The sequence below is a fragment of the Panthera onca genome, chromosome D3 (assembly GCF_046562875.1).
Source record: "Panthera onca isolate mPanOnc1 chromosome D3, mPanOnc1 haplotype 2, whole genome shotgun sequence".
Classification (NCBI taxonomy): Eukaryota; Metazoa; Chordata; class Mammalia; order Carnivora; family Felidae; genus Panthera; species Panthera onca.
This window is the reverse complement of record NC_138350.1, coordinates 34,122,744-34,131,156: the sequence shown is the minus strand read 5'-3', so window position 1 is coordinate 34,131,156 and position 8,413 is coordinate 34,122,744. Positions and strand designations below refer to the sequence as shown.

General features: G+C 44.4%; 1 pseudogene; it reads left to right on the top strand.

Annotated features, from left to right (window-relative positions):
* Nucleotides 1–6,347: 6,347 nt before the first annotated feature.
* On the top strand, nucleotides 6,348–6,873 carry LOC132665101 (ubiquitin-ribosomal protein eS31 fusion protein pseudogene; annotated as a pseudogene).
* Nucleotides 6,874–8,413: the final 1,540 nt, after the last annotated feature.

Below are 8,413 nucleotides of genomic sequence, written 5' to 3'. Positions count from 1 at the left end.
CAAGGAACAGAACTCCCTGTGCCCGGTTCAGATGGTTACCGAGGCAAGAAAAGGAAATGAATTCTGCCAACTCCCCACCTTGCCTGTGGGGATAAAAACTCAGGGTACCCATTTCCCACAAGGAAAGTACCGATTTTCTGCGTGAAAAGTTTCCAAACTCAGATAAGTGTATTAGGGAAAATAAGGGCTTTTTTTTTTTTTTTATTTTAGTTTTTCGATATCGGATTTTATTTCCTTTTTTTCCCTTTCAATTTCATTTTGAAAGTTAAAGAAGTTACTCTCTTATTCGCCGCAGTTCAAGGAGTCGCAGGGCAACTTTGTTCCAGAGCTGGTAGCAGAGGAGGCGTTGAAATAGAACAGATACTGTCGGTTTTGCTGATTGATTCAGGTCCTTGGTAGCTCGTGTCTCTGGAGAGTGAATGAATGCTTGCTACATCAGGACCTATTTATGTTTCATTGGTGTCATTCTACATGCTCTAAAGTACCTCTGTCTGAAGGTTTATCATTCAGCTGAGCAATATTTACTAAGCTCCTACTCCGTGTAAGCCCTAGGGCTCACTACTGACGAGCAGGCAAAAAATAAAGGTCATGATTCCTTTTTTTGTTTGTTTGCTTTTAAGTGTATTTATTTAGTTTGAGAGAGAGCATACGTGCACACAGAAGGGGCAGAGAGAGAACCCCAAGCAGGCTCCACACTGTCAGCGCAGAGCCCGATGCTGGGCTCGGCCCCATGAACCGTGAGATCATGACCTGGGCCAAAATTAAGAGTCAGATACTTAACCAACTGAGCCACCCAGGTGCTCCTGTCATGATTCCTTCTCTTTTTTAATTAAAAAAAATTTTTTTTTAACATTCATTTATTTTTGAGACAGAGTGCGAACAGGGCAGGGGCAGAGAGAGAAAGACCCAGAATCCGAAGCAGGCTCCAGGCTCTGAGCTGTCAGCACAGGGCCCGACGTGGGGCTCGGTGTCACCAACCACGAGATCATGACCTGAGCCGAAATCAAGAGTCAGATGCTTAACTGACTGAGCCACCTAGGTGCCCCCAGTCTGGAATTTTTAATTGACTGTTTCTTTTGCTTTAAATTGATCGATTTTCAGCTATCTTAATGAAATCATTATAGTAAATTTCTGAATTATTGTAATACATACCATCTACCAGTTTCCTCCTGCTGCTGGTTCAAATGTCCACATAATTAGTGACTTGAGACAATACTTATTCTCTTAAACTTCTGGAGGTCAGAAGTCTGAAATGGGTCTGAGTTAAAACCAAGGTGTTCGTCCGGAGGCTCAGGGGAGAACCTGTTTCCTTGCATTTTCTAGCTTCTGGCGGCTGCCTGCATTTATTGGTTCTCATCTTCCTTCTCCATCTTCGAAGCCAACAGTGTGGCATCCTCAAGTATCCCTCCTTGACTCTGACCCCTCCTGCCTTCCTCTTCTACTTTAAAACACTTGTTGGGCGCCTGGGTGGCTCAGTCGGTTAAGCGTCCGACTTCGGCTCAGGTCACGATCTCGCGGTCCACGGGTTCAAGCCCCACGTCGGGCTCTGGGCTGATGGCTCAGAGCCTGGAGCCTGCTTCAGAGTCTGTGTTTCCCTCTCTCTCTGCCCCTCCCCCGTTCATGCTGTGTCTCTCTCTGTCTGAAAAATAAATAAACGTTAAAATAAATAAATAAATAAATAAATAAAAAATAAAACACTTGTGATTAGGGGTGCCTGGGTGGCTCAGTCGGTTAAACATGAGACTCTTTATTTTGACTCAGGTCACCGTCTCGCAGTTCGGTTTGTGGGATTGAGACCCACATTGGGCTCAGCACCGACAGCGCAAATCCTACTTGGGATTCTCTCCTCCCTCTCTCTCTGCTCCTCTCTCACTCTCTCTCTATCAAAATTAATAAATAAACTTAAAAAATTTGTGATTATAGCGGGTCCACCTGGATGATCCAGAAGAGTCTCTTTAAAACCCGCTAACTAGCCATCTTAATTCCATCTGTAATCTTAATTCCCCCTTGCCATGGAACCTAAACACATACAAAGGTTCCAGGCTTTAACATTTTTTTTTTTTTAACGTTTATTTATTTTTGAGACAGAGAGAGACAGAGCATGAACGGGGGAGGGGCAGAGAGAGAGGGAGACACAGAATCGGAAGCAGGCTCCAGGCTCTGAGCCATCAGCCCAGAGCCCGACGCGGGGCTCGAACTCACAGACCGTGAGATCGTGACCTGAGCTGAAGTCGGAGGCTTAACCGACTGAGCCACCCAGGCGCCCCTAAAGGTTCCAGGCTTTAGAGTGTGGACATCTATGGGGGGGAGCATTATTCTGCCTACCCCCATGCCATATTAGAGATTGAATGTCACTTTAAGGAAATCCAGGGCAAAAGTTATCCCAAGAATGAAGTGGTTAGTTTAACAAAAACCACACCAGATGACCAAGATACTGTTAAGTTTATCTAAACAAACTGCTAATTGCTCCCAAACTGCTAACTCATGCTCCCAACACCATTGGTTTCTAATTCAGCTTTCCCATAGGCTCCAGAGTTCCAAAGAGGGCACTTGGTGATTTTGAGTGCACTTCTGATCCTACGACGCTGACTTTAGGATAACAGAATGAATGGCATTCGTGTGTCATTTACTGTTCTTGGCCCGGGACAACCCTGGACTTGTTCTTTGCTCAGCCCCAGGGCATCAGCCGTGCTGCATGAGATGAGGGTGTGTGTTCCAGGGACATGACCTCAGTGTCCAACATGCCTGGCCCTGTCACAGGTACAGGAGATCCACAGGCAGAGTAGAGAATCCTGACCTAGAAGGGAACCTAGAAATTGTCTGGTTTTTTTTTCCCTTCCAGCTTATCTTATGGATGGAGAAAACGAGGCCCCAGGACTCTAAGTGACTTTAAAAAGACATTTGGTAGTGGCAGAGACCAGAGCTGGAAGCAGACCTTTGAGGGGCCAAACAGAACCTCCTATTTTCAGCCTGCAAATCACCACAGGTGACATCTATAATTCTGTTAGAAGAAAACTTGCTTTTGGGGCACCTGGGTGGCTCAGTCGGTTAAGCATCTGACTTCGGGTCAGGTCATGATCTCACGGTTCATGAGTTCAAGCCCCATGTCAGGCTCTGTGCTGACAGCTTAGAGCCTGGAGCCTGCTTCGAATTCTGTGTCTCCCTATCTCTGTCTGCTCCTTCCCTGCTTGCATTCTCTCTCTCTCTCTCTCTCTCTCTCTCTCTCTCTCAAAAATAAACATTAAAAAAATTAGAACATGGAAGAAAACTTGCTTTTAACGAGAAGCTCGATGTCACGTAATGTTCCAAGACTAGAGTCTCATGATAACAGAACGAAACGCCTTTGTTCCAAAAGTATAAAGGACATAAGACGCGGTGAAATGAAGTGAAGGAAAAGTAACACAGTGAAGATAACGGTGAAGCCTGTATTCAGAAGAAGCTGCGAAGTGGGGCCAGAGAGGGACGCGTGTCACTGCCCCGATCCCACCGCGAGGCGGGGGATTCATGAGACCAGCTGCACCCCCGCACCGAGTGAGCTCAGCCTGCTGGCCCAAGGTAACAGTGCCACCCAGACTACGGACTTCTCCCCAGCCCTTGCTCAGGCCTTCTGTAGTCAATCATGCATCCACCCATTCATTCTCAGGCCACAAGTCTGTAATAAGCACCTGCGCTGAGAGTCCGAGCAGGGGCGACCGGAGACAATGAGGTCATGAACACGCCTGCGGGCGTTGACTTCACGGAGCCTCCTGTCCCGTTGAGTTGTGGCGGTATGAAACTTTCATCCAACTGAGGTGAGCACACTCTGAGAAGTACCGCAGCTAGAAATGTTCGAGTGTGCAGAAGGACCTCCACAGGGTGAGTCCAGAAAAAAGGCACTCAGGCGGGTGCCCTGAGAGGGGCTGCATCCTATAGATCAGCTCAGAGGCGGCTCTCTTTTCTGAAGAGTAAAGTCTGTGTGTCTGCTGCTTGGCACTCTTTCCCCCTCCCCCGGAAAGCATTGTCATAGCTCAATGGATCTCTCGTAATCTGTCCATTTCAGCCCTTCCAGTGAGTAGATTCTATCCTCAGGCCAGCAATCAGTAAATATATGTTCATTGCTCACTGGGGCCCTGAGGTCAGGGGGTGCAGAGTGCTTCCTTATTTGACACTTCCATTTAAAAAAAAAATTTTTTTTAACGTTTATTTTTTTTTGAGACAGAGAGAGACAGAGAGAGACAGAGCATGAACGGGGGAGGGGCAGAGAGAGAGGGAGACACAGAATCGGAAACAGGCTCCAGGCTCTGAGCTGTCAGCCCAGAGTCCGATGCGAGGCTCAAACTCACGGACCGCGAGATCGTGACCTGAGCTGAAGTCGGACCCTTAAGCAGACTGAGCCACCCAGGCGCCCCGACACTTCCACTTTTTAAATGAACCCAGACCTGAACAAAGACAGAAAACACGGTACTCTCGGTGACAGTTTTGAAGGGACAATTTGTGTTATATGGTAGATTTAATTGTGGGGTGTTCTCCCTATCAGGGACTGGCAGTTTGATTCAAAGTAGTTGGTCAGGGGGCTCTCCCATGCCCAGATATCTGTGTAAGCTGTGTTTTAGAAAGAGAAATGTATTTCCTGCATGAAGGCTATTGAGATGATTTATACGTTTTTAATGCAGAAAAATGACATCTAGTTGAACAATGAATCCTTTTAGGTATTAAATAATACACAACGATTTCTGACAAATAGGCGTCAGATTAAAAAAATACGTGGGCTACTTAATTCAGTTTCACATCATTTGACCTTGATATTCTGATTCATTGTCACGTGAAATGAGCTTTCATGAGAGAGACCAATTTATTGCTATTACTTTTCTTTCTATTTCCTTCTTTATAGTACTCCTGAAATAGGGCTAGAGTTATTTTTAAAAGCACAGCTCTTTATGTGCATCTGATCAACAGCAAATAAATCTAGAATTTTAAATAAAGTAAATTGGAGGATCCTTATAAGCCTCACCATGGAGACCAGAGCGCGAACTGTTACCATGGAAACAGTTTTAAGTCCACTCTGCCTGGAGTTATGAATACCACACATTCAGGTATTCGCGTGGATCGGATATGATGTGAAAGCATTTTAAGTTTCTCACTGGAAGCATGACCTTCGGATCAAATGAACTTCTCAATGCCCTAGAAGTGCCCTCATCTCTGGTACAGGAAGGGGAAACCCATGGCTCCTGGACTCCCCCCCCCCCCGCCCCCCCAAGTTCCTGATTGAGTTTGGAGTAGAGGCTAAGCAATTCATGTTTTACACAAGCTTCTCAGGCGCTGCTAAGAGCCAGGCCAATGTGAGAATCTTGCAAACAAGGGTCTGGGTAGGTAGTCATCAGAAATGGTGTCTCAGTTTGTTTTTGGTTCAATAAGAGTTTTTCCTGCTCTTTTATTTTTATTATTTCATTAATTTTTATTAATTTTCTATTTGAGAGAGAGAGAGAGGGTGTGAGCCAGGGAGAGGGGCACAGAGAGAGAGAGAGAGAGAGAGAGAGAATCTCAAGCAGGCTCCATATAGCACGGAGTCCAACACGGGGCTCTACCCTACAACCCTGGGATCATGACCTGGGCTGAAATCGAGAATCTGATGCTCAACCGACTGAGCCACCCAGGCGACCCTAGAGATGTATCTTCATGTTGAAAATGAATCACAATAGATTACAATTTGTAAAAAGGTAGTTCTTTCCTAAGTATTTATACTCAATTCACTTATCTTACTCTATTTAGTAATTGGACACATTTTAACCATCACTTTAAAAAAAATGTTCATTTATTTATTTATTTTGAGAGAGAGAGAGAGTGAGTATGGGCAGGGGAGGGGCAGAGAGAGAGAGAGAGAGAGAGAGAGAGGCAGAGAGAATCCCAAGTAGGTTCTGCACTGTCAGCGCAGAGCCCAATGTCCGGCCTGATCTCCCAAACCGTGAGATCATGAACTGAGCCAAAATCAAGAATCAGATGCTTGACCGACTGAGCCACCCAGGTGCCCCTAGCCATCACTTTCAGAGGGATTTTTACAATTTAAATTCCCTTAGATATTTCCAACTATTTGTTTAATTATAAGCTACTTGATTTTTTTAAGGACCTCAAACTTTCAAACTTTCTCAAATTCTTAAATTTAACTTGAAATTTGAACTTCGATTGTCTTCAGTATTCTAACAGTACAAAAGCACCGTGAGATTTCACCAAGATCGTCGCAGATCAAATAGTTACACATTTTAAATTTGAATCACTGTGCTAACTTCTCTGACTCTGACAACCGAATCATCAAACACTTGGCAAGTAGACTTCCTTTCTGATCCACCGTCTGCGGTGGACCTGCCACCAAGATGTAGATTTCCGTGGAAACTCTTAGGGTGAAGACCATCACTCTCGAGGTGGAACCCTCGGATACAATAGGAAATGTTAAAGGCCAAGATTCAGGATAAGGAAGAAATTCCTCCTGTTCAGCAGAGACTGATCCTTGCTGGCAGGCAATTGAAGATGGACATCCTTTGACTGACTACAACATTCAAAAGGAGTCCATTCTTCATCTCGTGTTGAGACTTCGTGGTGGTGCTAAGAAAAGGAAGAAGTCTTATACCACTCCCGAGAAGAATAAGCATGAGAGAAAGAAGGCTAAGCTGGCTGTCCTGAAATACTATAAGGTTGGATAAGTATGGCCAAATTGGTCGTCGTTGTTGGGAGCGCCCTTCAGATGAACGTGGTGCTGGAGTTTTTATGGCTGGCCACTTTGACAGACGTTATTGTGGCAAACGTTGTCTGACCAATGCTTCAACAAACCGGAAGACACGTAATTGTATGTGGGGTAACAAAAGACATGAACTAAATGCAAATAAACAAAGCAAACAAGAACACTTTGCAAGCATATAAAATTCGAATTCACAAATTCCACAACACAAAAATGCCTCTATTAGACTTGATTTTCTTAAACATTTCTAGACAATTCTAACTCCTCTCGGGGAGAAAATGTCCTCCTTGCTTGTCAGTCCGAGATTGGGGAAGCAACAGCAGCGGATGGGATCTGCTGAAGATGCATTTCAGTCACTATATATATATATATTAGGGTTTAGAGTTGTTTTTTTTTCTAGAGATCCTGGGCGACAGCCCTCGTGGGGCCAGTGGTCACCACTGCCGCGGTGGTAACATGGAGACTTGGAGCCCATGGCCTCCACCAATGGGGCTGTGTGTCCCAGCCACCGGATGTAGGCACCACAGGGTAGTGAGTATGTGGGGTTATACTTTTTCAAAATTATATATATATTTATCTTTTCTTTTTTTTTTTTAAATAGTTTAAGACATATGGAAGTGATACTGTCATTTTAAGTCAGAGCTCTTCCATCTGAAGGCCTGGAGATTGAGATGGGAGGAGGGGCCAGATGCTAGGACTCTCACCTGGTAAATGTGCCTTCTAGGAGAGGGTAATCATAACGGATATCCCCTTAAGGACAATAGGCAGCGGATTCCCAAATAACCAGGGTCTGAGAAGTAGTTCTCCATCTGGATTTGGTGAAAGAGGGTCATAAGTTGGTGCATTCAACAAAGAGTGGTCTGTATCAGTGAGGGTAAAGGCTAAGCTGCTATGACAAAGAGCCCCCAAATAGGGTGGCTCATCAAAAATAGGGCTTTATTTGACTTTCACTTAAGAGCCCTATGGAAAATGGGCCAGATTGACCCAAGAGCCTCTGTCCCACATGACCACTGTGTGACCCAGGTGCCCAAATGCTGTTGCTCTACCACCCCTCAAGACTACTTACACTGGGCTTCTTGGACCTCCAGAGAGTCCATGGATAGAGTTCAGAAGCTCCGTAAGTTGGAATAAGAAAAAAATTACATCTCTGCTTTATATGTAGCATTTTCTTCAATTCCAAGTATAGGCAACGAACCATAGTACTATTAGCAGTACTATTCTGCTAATAGTACTATGATTATGAATTTATAATGAATTCATGATTATGAATTTATCACCAATACAAATAGTAGATATTTCATATCAGTTTCAATCATCTTGAAGTATCACTTGTATTCATGATCGTTTTGAAATTATGGTAATTATTAGACCTGATGCTACTTAGTTGATAACGTCACTAAAGAAACGTATGGTATTTAAAAAAATTTTTTTTATTGCGTATTTAATTTTCACAGAGAAAGAGAGACAGAGCACGAGTGGGGGAGGGGCAGAGAGAGAGGGAGACACAGAATCCAAAGCAGGCTCCAGGTTCTGAACCGTCAGCACAGAGTCTGACGTGGGACTTGAACCCACGAACTGCGAGATCATAACCTTGAGCCAAAGTCAGCCACTTAACCAACTGAGCCACCCAGGCGCCCCAAGAAACAGTTTTTTAAAACATTTATGATATTTTAATAGTGCATTCCAATATAATTTCTTTATAAT